We start from the raw sequence: 16,627 nt of genomic DNA on the forward strand, positions 1-16,627 counted from the left end.
TCATCTGTGTGTAAAAAAAAGAGGTACAAGTACTTCCAGTTTCAAGTTATTGATGCCAGAAATGTTAACATTGGGGTTTTTTTCAGGGAATTATAATATTAAATGAACGATCCTGTAGATTATATGAATGATAATATGCCTTATTAATTACAAAGCTCACAACCTAAACAGTATCAGTGGAAGGAAAATGCCATATCAAGAAGAGCTTATCTCTGTAATGTTGCTCCTTAGTGTGTAGGGTCAGGGTTCTGTCTCACCTTTCCAGGAAAATGCTGTTCTGTGCTATAAACTTTGCTGGCACTTTGGCTCCATGAGGAAGCTCAGTGCAGAATTAGGATTCCCTTGAGATTCTGTGCACAGCCAAGCTGCCAACAATGTTTGAAGCATAAAATACTGCTATATGTCAAACATTCTAAGAGACTGTCATACCTTGTCCATACCATGTCATACCATGTCCACAGACATTACAAACTTGATTTTTGGTTGCTCATGGCCCTGAAAAGCACTTTAAGACTATTTAGACCATAATGTCATGTGCAAGATTTAAATTTTCCATAGCGGTGGCATGTCCTGTTCAGTGTCTCTAAAAGGATGCTCTTTTATTCCAAATTCCTGCCCGTGTCTCTTTCCTTCCCTAGAGATACCACTAAGCCTTGCAGCAAAGACTCCCTGGTATTCATGGTAGACTCATGTCTATACAAATATCCTGTTCAAAGTATATGCCAAATCAAAAGATACAGGAGCATGCACGTGGCACTGCCACAATGCAATGCATAAATAAGGAGATACAAAATTCTTTCTCCTGTATTGGGAGCTGGTTAATCTTTCAGATTGAAGGACAGGGAACTACTGGAAAGAGTCCAGCAGAGGGCTACAAAGATGATCAAGGGACTGGAGCACCTCTCTGATGAGGAAAGGCTGAGAGACCTGAATCTGTTTAGCCTGGAGAAGAGAAGACTGAGAGGGGATCGTATCAATGCTTATAAATATCTAAAAGGCAGCTGTCAAGAGGATGGGGTCAGGCTCTTCTCAGTGGTGCCTGATGGCAGGACAAGGGGCTCCGGACACAAGGTGGAACACAGGAAGTTCCATCTCAACATGAGGAAAAACTTTTTTACTTTGAGGGTGCCAGAGCACTGGGACAGACTGCCCAGAGAGGTTGTGGAGTCTCCTTCCCTGGAGATATTCAAAACCTGCCTGGATGTGTTCCTGTGCAACCTGCTCTCGGTGAACCTGCTTTGGCAGGGGGTTGGACTAGATGATCTCTGAAGGTCCCTTCCAACCCCTACCATTCTGTGATTGGTATATCCAGTGTAATATTTGCCTTATGAATTCCGAGAAGCTTTGTCAGACAATTTGACCTATTTTAGGCTTGTGAACTGTGAGTGCGTGATTTAGGACAATACTCTAAAATTTAATCTTATGACCTGAACCTTCCAGAAGCTGATCTTTTTGTCTCAGAGTTCAATAGAAAGTGTACCCTGCCCTGCTTCAACTGTAGTCAGGCCTTGGCATCTCTGTTATTGATTCCTTCTCTGATTTAATTTCCCGATGTATACTTTCCTTTCATTTCCATTTCTTCCAGGGATTCTCAGAGACAGTACGACAGGCTGGCACTATGGAAGTGCCTAGTTCCAGGACCTCCTTCATCATGGGTGTGGATATCCAACTCTCACTTTCATCCTTGACCTGTTCTCACAAGACACAGACTTGTTCTCCCTTCTGGAGAGACCGATGAATTAATTACAGGAAATACTATCTCTGATAAGTAGGCCAACTTTCCAATGTTTAACTAGGTCCTTTTCACCTAAGAAGGCTTCTTTCTCCTTGATTTGTGATGACTGGGAAATTAGGAGTGATAAATCTGTCAGTTTAGTAAAGACTTTTGCTGTCATTTATTTCAACTCATTTTCTGCTGGTGGGAGTAATATTTTTTTCCCACCCAGTAACTTCTGGCTTCCTCCCATACAATTTGGATGGGAATTTTTTTCCAAGAGCTCCTGTTCCTCTATGGAACCTAAATTTGGCTGTTTTTCATGTGAGAATTTTTCAGGTCTATGCCTACCTTGTATTTTCTGAACCATTTTCTAAAGACTGTTGGGTTTTTTTTTTTCTGTAAGTATTATTTCTCCTAAGAAGTTGAGGATATTCATGATATTCATGCCGCTGTAGCCATTAACAATCTTTTCTTGGAATAAGGTCACTCCAAGTCCATGGTAGATTCCTTTCTTAGCTTGATACCAGAATGAGACTGCTAGACTACCTTGCAGGTAAACTGCAATTATGGATGCATCAATGGCATTTCCATCAATGAGTGTGCATGTGAAGAAGGAGAAAAGAAGTAAAGAAGTTGACTTACTGGCAGCAGTATATTGTTTGGAATATTCACATATGTAACTTTCCTTCCCTTTACACTCTATCCTGGAGTCAGGCAAAGGGCTAAAAAAGGAGATGGGGGTCAGTTTACTACTCCTCCCTTCTATGCCCACTGCTGGGAGGATCAAAGGCATAAAGCAGAAGTGTGACTGTGGAGAGACGTTCATCAGATGTATCTGGACCCAAACTCAGATAGTATATCTCTTGTATCCTCTAAGCTGAGAAGTGCTGTTGTTGGGAAACAGCCTTCTGCCAAACCTATGACAGGAATGTGAGGCCACATCTAACTTTAACATGCCAGGGAACATTTATGGGTACTGGAACGTGCCATGTGGCATTCTCCCAGGGAATGAGCTACCAGGCACAGCTGAAGAATTAGTACGGGCCTGATAGACAGTCTGGATGCAGCTATCCCGTTTAGAAGGTTTGAGTAGTGTAGGTGAAGAGCATTCTATGCCAGCATGACCTCAATGCCAGAAAATAGTTCCAAACATGTTTGATTTACTATTGCTGATGCAGCCTGAGTTCCTAGATGGTTCCGACTGGAAGTGACAAGGGAACTGACATGACATCTGGAGTCTGGCATAATGGAGAGTCCTGACCTGCATACAACCCATGACATAACTTCTGGGAGCTAAGCAGAGCCAGATAGTTTTAATGATCCAGACTATACTTCGAGATTGATATCTCAACAGTATATAAAAACTCTAGATCCCAGATTGCCCACTGCTGTTTTGTAAAGCAAAATGTACAACAAGGACTAAAACAATTGTACCTCTGTTTCATGGAAGACAAATACATTGTATGTTTCCAAGTATATTTCCATTGTATGGAAAATATCTTATGGATTTTAGATTTTTCAGAGTGATTGGGGGATATATGAAAGCCTATCAGAAAAATGTTTGCGAATGTAAAGAGACAATCCAATATCAGTTTACCTTTAGGTGAAGAATTTTGTAACCATGGTGGCTAAAAAACTGAAGTTGTAAAATCCATTTTGCCATTTAAAAAAGCCTCCAAAGACATTCTGAAATGATTTCATGCCCTGGATTTGTTACTAAATTTTTGTCTCCTATGTGGCAGAACTCTATGATCAACCAGGTTAAAATTTGTATTTCACTGTAATGAGAATCTATTCCTTCATTGGCTATTGAACTGTTAAAGTTTTCTGTTTTATAAAAAGGTCAAAAGTTTTGTTTCTGTTTTTGTTTGCTGTAGAATAGGTATGGTTTTAAAATTTCTACAACCGTAAACTGTAACCTAGTATTCTGTTTCTCTGCCCAGGGAGAAATTAACCTTTCAGCTTTGTTTGATTACTCTTCTATTGAAAATGTTTACAGGTTGTCTTTGCATTCAGACTACTCTGAACTGGCATGATCAAAGTCTGTATGGAATTATTTTGATCATGGCTGGCAATTCTTTATGCTAGTAATGCACCCCCAATTAGTTCAGTGCCTCAGTTACCAATATTAGAGTACTGCTTGGGTACAATCTTTTTTTGGATCATAAGTGCGTTATCAGTGCAGGTATTTCATATAAATCCAGGATGTGCCTTTTAAGACAACAATTTCCTTTAGATCAGTTTGCACTCTTTTCAGGCGGCTTCTTGAAAATCCAGAAGAGACGGATATTCTCGTGACTAGGTGGTTTTTAAACATTTACGTTTTACTACCCTCCCCCTCCTTCTCCCCCCCAGACTCTGGGAAGGAAAAGCTATGTCAGACACACCTATATGAGGTTTTTTGCCTGGGTACTGGGACCAAGGGAGACCAGCCACACAAACCAGCAACTAGTCAAGCCTTACATGAGCAGAGCAATTTAAGGAATGAATCACTTTTTCTGCAGTTCTTGCTGTGTGCTGGATATCCAGCTACTCAGGAAATCTTACCAAAGTAAGTCTTGGTTTAACTTAATACTTTCCTGGGTGAAGCCTCAGATGCTTTTTAAATTTAATTAAATTAGAAGTATATACATATATATATATGTGTGTTTTCTCATATGATTCCAAATATTACAAGTATTTTTATGTCAGGCTTCGGCACTTGGAGGAAAACATCCATCTTGTTACTACTCGAAATCAGATTGTGCACCCTCTAGTGAAATGATTATTTCTTCATTTAACAGAATAATTATACTGTCAAGATTGAACCTACAATCAAGTCTACTTGTTGAAAGTGCCCTTAAAATGAGATGTAGAAAAAGCTCTTTCTTTCTGAGATTAAAGATAACTGAAATTTGAAGTAAATGCAGTATAAGGTAAATTCAGTAGGGGTCTGTTTTTCACAGACTGTTTCACCCATTGTTTTGGGTCTGGATTCTTTTAACAGTTGCTACCAAGTAGCTTCCAGAGAACCTAGCCCATATGTATGTCATAGGCCTTCCATCTCCATCATTCTCTAAAAATCTACACCTTTCTAGAGATTTCACAAGCAAGGATCTTTTCCTTTCTGCAAATGATCTAACTTTAATGACCTTTAATGTAAACCAATAAAATAACTATGGTTTATACATATAATAAAGGAAAACAAGATGGAATCTGCCATCTCACAAGAGCATGTCAAAACCTTTTTTGGTGTATCACTTCCTTTTTATGTTGTAGGCCAGTCTATCCTTACATGTTCCGTTTAGTTTAGTATCTAAGATATTTGGTCAGGGATTGTTCTTTTATTTCTGTATTATATAAAGAGCTAGGAACACTATTTGCATTAAACATAGGTGAACAAATCATAGTAATTGTTTCATGAGCCCTGCATGTACCATGGTGCTAATAGTAGATTACAGGGAGAGAAAGTTGGCACGAATCATTTTGCATGATGTCTTCTCCAATGTTTCTATGTTTTCTATGGTATTGGGAGGAATATTTGCACCCAATTTTGCATATCTCTTACCAAAGAGGAAGTTCAGAATGAATATTGTATCATTCCTTTAATGGCTAAGTCTTATACTTTACATAAAGGTATCTGCCAAAACATATTTTGTGGAGTATCCTATCAGCTCTGTTCTAAAGATCAGAAAGATGACAAGATTATTCAGTTAACATTCTTGAAATATTTTTCCCCAAATTTAGCATTTTAATTTTAAGATTGCTGAAAAGTTCATGATCCATGGGGCTGCAATTGAACAGAGCACTTGCAATACTTAAGAGTAGATGGCAGCTTCATTTTCTAGAAAACATGCCCCAGTAGAACTATTTGAGGTACAAAGAATGTTTAATTTCTCTTTTAGCATTTCATTGTTTTTGTAGAATTAAGAAACACAGTGTTCACTTTAGATACATCTAGACATAAGTGGGGTTTTTTGTTCTTCGTAAGCTGTTCAAAGCATTGAACATCAGCCAGATCTTCCCTTATAGTAGAAGTTCCTGTCATTTAAACCTCTTAGTCTTGGATTTCATTTCTACAATTGATAAGGCTTTTAAATAGGATAGAAACAATAACTCCTAATGGATTTAAATAGGGAATTCTAACATAAATAGACTGCAGATTTAGTGAATATTTTTACTGTAATTACATTTTGCCTTCTAAGCTATGTGTCGTAAATGATTTTGTTCAATAAAAGGCATCATGTTGGATGAGTTTATTTTTTCTGAGTGATCCAAGTGATTACTAATACACCTTATCAAATATTTTGTTGGTGATGTGATGGATATGATCTTTGTATTTCGGTAATGGCATTAATGAAATCTTAAGTGATGATATTCTTGTTACAGACCCAAAAGCTTTGGAAGACCTTTGTAATATGTAAAGCTGTGAAACTTTAGCCGCTCTACTTAAAGTATGTTATTTGTCTTTGGGAAAGTAATTTTGTGCTGGTGAAGTAATTCCAGTCATGATCATAGTAATGCCTTGGATGCTCCTGAGGTAATTCTGACCTCTGTTGGCAAAGCGCAGCAAATGAAGTGCGTGCTCAGTAGCACACTTCTGCTTTGATATTATTTATTTCAGGCACGACATGTTGCTGAAAGGACAAATTAAGGCATTAATTCTATGTTTTTATTGTTGGACAGCTTTTTTTTTTCCTACCATTCTGATTACCTTGAGCATAGGTTAGAGGATTTATGCTCAAACTGTCCTTAGTTAATAACATTTCCTGGTTTAGTAGTTTTTTGTATTGGAGAACACAGTTTCATCCAATATTTTCCTTATCAAATTTTTCTATACTATGCCAACAACATTTAAACATGTCACATTATAATAGCTTTATGTGTTAAAGACTGGATGTTGCAAATATTCCATTTTAGCTTATGCAGTATGTCTGATATGGCCACCATTCTATAATGTAGTGTTTAAGCCTCTGAGAAAATGTGCTCAGTGGATTGGTTTTGCTCAGTTTTACTTATTGCAATAGCTAATTTCGCACCAATCAACTTTCTTACTTATTTGTGCTAATCCATTGAAAAGAATTAAAGAAAAGAAATACTGATATAATCTAAAGAGGTACTATTTTTTTTTTCAGTGCAGTTACTATCATTTCCATCATATATTTGTCATATCTATCTCTAAATTTCAAATGTTTTTCCTAGGTTATGCTCTTGTTGACAATGTTAATATAATGTTATTGGAAAGAATGAGTGTTAGCACTTCGATGGATCTGATACTCGATGCTAGCGTTCTAGCAGAGACATTAAGTGCAAGTGTTTTGAAACTATGTTACTCCAGAGAGCAGACTCAAATTAGTTCTATATTTTATGTTATGGATAAGAAGGGTCTATAGTACTATTTTGAATTCATTTTTTATCAAAGTTCCTTTCAATTATCTTATATCTTGCAAAAATGTACTGTTGCAAGATTGTGATATTCTCTGCCCTGCTCATTGTCTGCTTAGGACTATGGAGTCTGAGTAATTGAGGAAGTATTCTACCAGAAAGCACTAATGATGTCTATGTGTTGTCTGTATGTTATAGGTCATTGATAGACTCCAAGAGGCTTAATATCTCAGGATTCATATTTTGGAAGTTAGTTGCTGGAGCTGCACTTTTTCACTGTTCTGAGTTTAGGTTAAGTTTATGGTAGGTTGTCCAAAAGGGTTGGATATTGTTGGATGTTGCTGCTGTTATGAGATGAAGATATGGAAGCTTTGGATTACGAATATGGGAAATCATATGGATAGCTGATATAATACCATGTGGGTGTAAACACGAGATGTGAGACTCTTACATCTGTTACGATCTCATGTCAAATTAGCTAGTGATTGATTTCATTGATGCAGGGATTGAGACTAGGTTGATTTCTGAACCTCCTTTGCAAATCTCAGCATAAACTGATAAAGAGGTGTGGGATGGCCCTCAAGAACCAAGAGGAAATGGAATCACGTATTTTTTCTGATGTCTGTTTTGTTGGTGTCTGATAGAATTACTCTACATTTGAGGAAACCCAGATTAGGAAGAACAAGGTATTAAAGCCAGCTGAATTGCAAACTCTATAGATAGCAAGTTCTGTTCTGTGTGTCCTAGAGCTATAATAGAGAGTCTCATCTCAGGTTGGTTTCTAGGATGAACAATCTTTAATGAGGTCATAGTTCTAACAGCATCCATATTTCAAAAATTTGTGGTATATATGTTACTCTTCCCAGTGCTGCTTCTGCTGCCAGAGCTTCAGGTATTTCTATTCCAATTAAACAAGTGTCAGTAACGGTTCCAGGATGCACAATTAATCATTTAGAAGTTTTAAATTCTCCTTTTATAATAAATATTGACTTTTTCTGTCCATTATAAGAATGTGTTTAAAACTGCAAACATGATGAATTTGTGATGGATGGGAATACTGTGTTGGATCTCCAAAAATATAATGTGGAAAAAACCTCTATAACTTTTCTTACTAAATTAAAATTTTTTACTAAATTTTCTTACTGAATTAAGAAAAAGAATGGCTAAGGGAATATGTCTCCTAGCAAAATATGTCATCATATCTGGATTCCTGAGAGAAAGAGAAATAGGACTTTGCTTCAGTTTGCTTCTGAGATGAGAAATATTAGTGTTTTCTTGGATTTTAGTGTCATCTAATTTTTACAAAAGAAGAGGTCGGAGTGGTCTATTTGAGAATGTGTTCCATTCTTCCAAACAAAATACTGATGATATATACTGTAGTTCAGTGCTCATAGGTATATTCATGTAAGTGTATCTTAGAATCATGAGGTATGCAAAGGCTTTCAAAACCCTTCAGAAGACCCACTTTCATTGCTGTGCTTACAGAAAAATAATGATTGTTTATATAATTTCACTAAATAGCAGTTGTCTGGGAAGAGTTGAAAGAACCCAGCATTTATTTATAACGGGAGTTGAATATGTGTATATACATGTGTATATACATATGTATGTATGCATGTATTATATATATACTGAAAAAAGATATAGTCAAGTATATCTGATTGTTTTTCTTTCTCTGTTGTATGGCCTAATTTTATCTAACACAGTGGATCCCTGTTCCTGGTTGATCTTGATTGATCTATAGATCTTATGCAAAGCCTGTATGTTTGATTCATAACAAATGTGTAGAAGCCATCTACTTCATGTCTGTAGGGAGCTCATGTATCCACATGTATCCACACTCATGATACATAGGGTGTGGAGTTGCCCTCCACAGAAACAGTTAATCTGATGCACTGATCTTCAGTGTTAGCCATACGGCATCCCTTCAGATTGCTCAGATCACATAAGATCATACCTGGAGATATCATTTACAGCAGTTTTAAAACATGGTTCACATTGCTTAAACATGAATGATTTTACTTATTAAAAATACTGTCTGCTGATCTGGTTTGGGGCTGAGTATTTTCATAATTTAGTTAGTAGCTATTTGCACAGTGTTCTTGTGCAGGATGATGCCAAATAAGAGTTAACATTTTTTCCTCTCAGGATGACTGGATTCTCAAGGACAGAACTCTGGAGTGGATCCAAGGATCTGTCTGACTCATCATTGACAAGCTGGAGTTACTAAGGCTCTCTATGAACTAAGCAAAACCTCAGTTTGTCCCTGTAGACAACTGGAATACAGAGGAACCCTGCTGTCATAACTGATGAAAGCTTTCTCTCTTTTAGCCATTCCAGGCAAATTGGTCTTGACTGTAAGGATAAGGCAAAGCTAACCAGTATTAGTCAGGAACATGCTGCTTTCTGAATATAGCCACAGTATTATGCAGTATACCCAGCTAGTGTACTTCCAGATGAGTAGTCCATAAAGAATGACGAGGCCAAGCTGGTTAGATAAAGGTCAAATGCAAAGTGACCTTATATAGATGACCTTCTTTTAATAAAGCATGACTAATTTATTGCATATTCCTTTGTGTGACATCATCAAGAAGTCAAAGTATTTCTCCTTTACACTCTTATGTTACCTAATTTTTATAACATTTGAACTGCTCAGGTTTAAATTGAAATTTAAAATTTAAATTTTGTTCAGGTTTAGTTTATTTAGTTTTTACCCTGCTTATTACTTAACTGGAGAGACTGAGTGCTCCTCAACACCTTCTTCTAGGTAGATCTTTCCCAAACTGAATGTATCTAAATTTGCATGTACTTACACATGCACAGACTGTCTGATCTGCACTCCTAGAGCACACCTCCCAGTGGCCTAAGTCTGCCATACAAGACCACTTATTTCTCTAGTATTTTTAATGCAGATATTCAAAATAGGCTAAAAAGCCAAAATACTTTTTGTGGCTTCTGCAGAAGCCTGCTGCTCATCTTTTGGTCTGCAAAATTTAACTTTCAGCCTGGTCTCATGTGACAGCCAGCTCCTCGTGTGATGCAACCTCAGAGACATGCAGACATACAGCTGGCTTCCAGGCTACTTCTGCTTGCTGCCTAGTCCAGCCTGATCTTCACGAGCGATCACACACTGTCTCACATACTCACACTCCCTACAGTTGTAGGCTCCATGGACACACAGGCTCTCTGACCCATGATCCCACTCCAGTTTCTGGTACCCAGACCCTCATTTGCTCCAGTTTCAGGAAACACAAATACATGGGCTCACTAACCTATCGTCTGACCCAGTTGCTGGCAGTTGGACCCTCACATACACACATGGACACAGAATAGAGTCCTCACCCAAGGAAGCAGAAATGGAATGTAATAAGATTGAGTGCAGGACATGGCCAGACAATGGTACTGTCGAGTGAGCTATATACATGTGCTTGGCCCTTTTTGTCTCCCTGTCCCTCTCACACTTGTTCCTCCACAAATCACCTAAATCCACCCCTTCCCCTGCCTTTGGTTCCTCCACTAAACATCCCATAAGAACCCTTGCTCAATCCCATGTGTCCCATACACCTAGACAGTAACACCTCTCAGTCTGAAATGTGCTCCATCATTGCCTCATCTTGATGAGTGTCACCCCTGGATAATGCAGTAGAGGCTTTCGCAGGACAGCCCTGGGAGGGGCCCCAACGGGGTGCCCTTCCTCTCAGTCCATAATTTGGGTTCCTGCCTGCCATTGTGCTGCTGTGCTCTGCTGGATTTGTAGAGATGGGCCTTTAATACACCTCTTCTGTCATAAGCGTGTGAGCAGCCGGGGCAGGGTATTACTCAATTCTCCCGCTTCGTGCTGTCTCTTTCTGCTCCTTTGTGGATGTACACAGAAGCTATTTGTCATATAACCTAACACTCACATGTATGAAATTTTGTATAGTTTCTATCTATCTCAGTACTGTTTTAGCCTGTTCTTTGGGTACTTCACAATCACGTGTCCTCATATACAGGTTCTGTAATTTCTTGCCTCAGAAGTTTCTTTAGAGTTGCTTCTTAAGTCCTAACTCTACAAAAATATGGTTTTATAAGACCTTTTCTATTTCTTCCAATTGCAATTCTTCTGTTGCCCTACTTTTATTCAAAGGATAAGGCCTCATTGACTCTGTGAGGGGCCACATTGACTCTGTGAGACTCATCATGGCTGAGGGTATTCTGGATATCCAAGAGTTGTGTGTCTCTGTGTCTAGGATTCTGCCTCTCCTTAGACACACACTGAACTTCTGTCATTTACAATCAGCCTTTTCTTAGTTCTTTCCACTGGAGACGGTGTGGATGGCGGATTGGATTAATGACTATACTAGCCTCGTACTTCTCCAATCAGAAATATAGTTAGTAAAGCAAGAATGGTAATGGGCAAGTATACTAGGTTATGTATTTGGCATTAAGGTTATTTGTATGCTTTTAAATGCTGCCACCCTACTCCAGATTTTAGTCTGGGCAGATGTAGTCTGTTCAATCTGCCAGTGTTCATTTAGCAGTGATATTTCACAAAACTTGAAAAACAGTAATTACAGGTAAGAGACTGTTTTTTGGGTCTTACATTGTTCGACATGATGCCTTTGTTCTATATGCTTTTTTAAATTACCCTTTTCACTTCCATGCTTGTATTATCCCTTTAAGTGCTGATCCTGCTGTTTGTATATTTGGAAAAAGATCTTTTTCTAACCAACTTATTGTAGCTTTTCATAGAGAAAAGAAGCATGATCCATAGAAGATAAACATAACAGTAGTGCTAAATTCATAATGTTGTGAGATTATGAATTTTTTCTCTTTTTGTACTGCTTGATATCCATCTTTATATTACAGTTACCTCACATACCATTCCTTAGACAGGTTTTTAAAAGCAAAACCAAACTCTGAATTCAATCACAACAACTATAGCAGGAATGCTGTGTGAAGTTGAGCATTATTAGGTAGCTATTATGCTCATGCCTTAGATAGGCTAGATGGGAGTGAATGACTCTTCTAATTTGTCTTCACATTTCTGTTCTCAGTTAACATTCAAAAGGGGTTATATGTATACTGGAGGCTTCTACAACAGCTGGGAGGAAGAAACCCTTCTCTGCCTTTCAGAGAGACATAGAATCACAGATAGACACCTCGGAAGCATCCCAGTAATATTTCTGTGAATGTCTACTATATCTCCCTAATGAAGAATCAAATGGCTCTCTAGATGCTCCTTTCTTCGCTTATCCCAACTTGTTCTTCGAGTTTCCAAGTTGAAGTGCATAATTCCTTGATAGGAAGGGAATGAAGATATCTGAGCAGAATCTTTGTATCATACACATATGCTGCAGGGGATAATTTCCCTTACCTCTGGAAATCTTCACTGCCAAAGAAGGGTGGAGGCTAGATCTACCTTTAATTATTGTCTGCACTCCATTCCAATAATAATTTCATGTTCCGTGATAAATCTTAGACTTATGGAATGAAGGCCACACCTGTAGATCTCGTACAGGTAACAATCTCGTAAAACCCTGGCCTTTTGCTGAAATAAGACTTGTTGGATTAACTTGATCATACGCCTGTAAAGAGGAAGAACAATCTGTGGTTATCAACTTCTCTCTTTTAATCACAGGCAATGCATACTTGCAATGAAAATCCATTCATTCATGAAATCCAGCTATTAGGAGACTTCAAGGTAACAGTTCCTACATATATGGACTCACAGCTTCTCAACGAGATAGATAAAATTTTGCATAAGCTCTTGAAGGAGGAAGTAGTTTATTGTACATAACTGTACCTCATTATCAGACCACTGTGAAGGATTGAGACCTACTTGTATAGGAGCCACTCTAAGTATAGTAATAAGTAAATATTGTATAATATATAACCAAACTCATAATATTTGCTATATTCAATATTTCATATGAAATAAAAATCACTTGCCAATTGAACAGAATCAGTATGGAAATAAAATCACAACTCAGTGAAGTTTCCCAGTTTTCCAGACTTAACGCTGTTTATGGCTAAGACTGTAGACAAATCAAGGTTAAAGAAAACAAGCAGAATAAGCTGGTTTAGAACCTGAACTTGAATAACATACTTAATCACATGAATTGGTTGACTACAAATTTTGTTGTATTATTTATACTGAGACAACTAAACAGCAGGAATCAAAACAAGAACATTCCACACATTCAGAAATGAAATGGTTTTGAGTCACATTTCACACTGATACAACAAAAGCACTTAAATAAACAATTGGAATTATATATACAATCAGCTTTTAAAATACAGTTACTTTTCATTGAATGGATAATCCCTCTGCCCTACTCCTTTTTAATTAAAAAAATATTCTTAATTATTATGATTATTTTTCATTTTGAGTTTTTAATTCTCAGTTGCCACACGCAACAGCCATTTTAATACTGAAAAGATCTAAGATAGCCTTACTCAAGACATCATCTATTTTTGTGACTTTAAGACTTATAGCTGCACTTGCTCTAGAAGAATCCTAAAATGCATTTTTTTAATGTTTTTCCATGTATAAATTTTGGGTACCTTGTTATTTATTGATTATTTATTGTGCTTTAAAATGTGGCTTTCTAAAAGGCTTTCTAAAAATTTTTACCACTGTCATTAAAGGCAAATATTTGAAATTACTTTCCTTGAAGTAATTTGAAAACGTATCTCAAATTCAGCAAAGTAATGTAAATAATAGGTAAAACCATAGATGAAAAAAACATAAATTCTTTTTACAGGATATGTTATGCAACACTAGATTCCATCACAAAGGAACCCGTAGAAAGAAAAAATATCACATTTACTGAAATGAAACACTTCTATATTTGATAAGTAATGTTATTAATTTATACATGTTAGAGCAACATGGTTGTCAATTTGATTTATTTGTGCATAAAATAGAGAACAGGAGCTATTTTGCTGCTGTTCACAATAACTAACATTATTTTGTGTCTGAATAACTGATGATACATATTATTGTGTAAAAGTTTGCGTTTTCAAAAATGCTCTGTAAAATTGTCCATCTATTTTGTATAAGCTCAATTTACATCACTGAAAATGTGTATGAATGTAGGGAGAGCACTAATGAATACAGGAACCTGGCTGGCTACGTGCTCTAATAACTTTATGCAATGTGTTGCTGTCAGATTAGCAATAATAAACATGGAAATTTTGGAAGATTTTGGCTCAGAACAACACAAATTCCTGTAATACATATTTATTCTATGGAACACAGGAACGATAAGGAAACTAGATTTATCTGAGCTGCTTGGTGTTTGCCACCAATATCAATGGGAACAGGATGCAGATTAGGATTTCCACTATTAAAACTGACCTGCAAGACAAGATTCACTGCTTCTATAGTTGTGAGGAGCCAAGGGGTCTCTAGCAAGAGCTTCCAAAGATATTGAACACCTGGGAAAGAAGGTGGGGAGAAGAGTGGGAGGGGTGAGGAGTAGGCATATGCTAAGCCTCTCTCAGCCCTCAACAGGGTTTAGACCCTAAAATACGCAGGCATGAAGACCACGCTCTGTCCGTCTCTTCTGGAGCAACTGACTCCATCCAGACAGTGTCACCCTCTTCCTTGCTGCTTCATTTCAGAGAAGAGATAAATTCCAAAGCGAGTTACCAGTCAGTTGTCAGATAAGGTTTAAGTGAAACCAATGGGCAGACAGACATTGGTGCCAGCAGGCAGATTTCTACGGCTTTTAAAGCCCCTTATCATTGTTTTACCACAATATTTTCCTTTCCCTGTGGAAAACTACCATATAAAGAGCATAAGTATTAGAGCATGGATAATTTAATAATAATGAAATAACAATATAATAATAATGAAATAATGAACTAATATCATGAAAATATATGTACAGAGGGGAAATGCAATGGGAACATTTGAAGTTGTGGTGGACATTCTGTGTCTGTATGCATGGTCCTTGTACTGTCGACAGGGAGTGTGCCTGTGTGATGAAGATTGGCTGAATTAACTTCTAATTTCCTTGCTGTAGTGTTCATGTATGTGTAACAACAGCCACTTCACCATTATTTTTTTGCATATAGCAAAAAGCATAGCAAAATAACAAATCCGTCAACTAACCGTCTTTTTCTTTAGACTGTCATTTTCATATCACTTTTGAAATGCTACTCTTTATATGTAATTATCTTCAGCTCATAAAAAAGAAAAAATGTTAATTTTCTTACCAAGTAAAGTGTATTTCCAATTAATATTTGACACGAATTCAAAAGGTCAATATCCTTTGTCCACAATGACAGCAAACTGTAATAAGAAGGTCTTTCTGCTTTTGGCAGTAGTGTAAGTAACACAACAAACTTCAGTTTCTTTGTGCCTCACTTTGGTGAGTTATAATGGAAAAAACTAATTGATGATCATGTTTTAATTCAGAGTTTTAATTCATCATTGAGTGAAAACTGAGTTTTTGCGCAAAAAGTAGATTCAATTACTTTCTTAAAATTAATTAAGTGATAGATTTTCCTAATTTATTGATGTACATAGGAAAAAAAAATATCCTAACTTACTAATGTATGTAAAATTAAGAAGCTTGATTATTGACTGCATTGAAGAATTAGGAGAAACATGTTTTTGAGAACATTCAATATTAACAGTAATCTAAAGAGCTGCTGATCTTGTGTCAAAATCTTTTCTGGAGGTTGAATGGTAATGTTTTTTGTTCCAAATTCTCCTTAGTGTTGTTTTCATAGTAACTATTGAAGTATTTTAATACACAGATAAATCAGTATGCTTGATAATTGCTTATATATTGTATGTGTTTATGATGCTAAAGAAAGGCTCTCGAGGCTTTTTCTTTGTCTCCACCCCACTCTTCTATGAAATTAGATGCTTTTTTACAGTGCTAACACACCACTATACTTTTACCTTTGTGTATTCTGATTACAAGCGAAGAGCTTTAGATGAACTGCTCACGACAGCTGGGAGTTTTAGGATGTAAGAATATCTATTTGCAGACTGTCCAGTTTGAATTTGGTTATCCGTTATTAAAGCATAAATATACAGTGCATATACTGAACCGCATTCATTTTGTAGAAAATAATGTTGCAATACTGTAGCAATGCAAGACCTTTTAGGAGTGGATTTCTGCACTGGCCCAAGGGAAAAGAGACGCCCGCAGCCAAGTCTTGCTCATGTCTCCTGTGTTCTTTAGTTTGATAACCAAATTCTGATTTTGAGCATGTCTTTCTGTATTGTTTGGGAGCTGACAGTGATTAGTCTGTCCATCCTGTTTCATCTCTCTGAGTCATCAATTGCTCTGCTTTGTTTCCCAACCTGAAGCTTCACATAGGTGCATTTATATCCTCATTAATAAAGTTTCAGTTTAAAAAAAAAAAATAATTCAGTATAGTTTCAGTTGAAAAATATTTCCTAAGACCAGAGTCAGGAAGTCAACTATGCATTAAAGAGTGTTTGGATTAAAGGAGCAAATTAGGGGAGGAAACAACTAGGGTTTTTTGGGGGGGGAGGTTGGGTTTGTTGGTTTTTGTTTTGTTTCGTTTTGTTTTTTTAAA

General features: G+C 37.0%; 1 protein-coding gene across 8 annotated transcripts in view; it reads left to right on the top strand.

Annotated features, from left to right (window-relative positions):
- The window catches only part of ANKS1B (ankyrin repeat and sterile alpha motif domain containing 1B), a 448,571-nt gene that overhangs the window by 34,945 nt on the left and 396,999 nt on the right, over window positions 1-16,627 (top strand). The gene's annotated exons all lie outside the window — the stretch shown is intronic.

This window comes from Chroicocephalus ridibundus, chromosome 1 (genome assembly GCF_963924245.1).
Source record: "Chroicocephalus ridibundus chromosome 1, bChrRid1.1, whole genome shotgun sequence".
Classification (NCBI taxonomy): domain Eukaryota; kingdom Metazoa; phylum Chordata; class Aves; order Charadriiformes; family Laridae; genus Chroicocephalus; species Chroicocephalus ridibundus.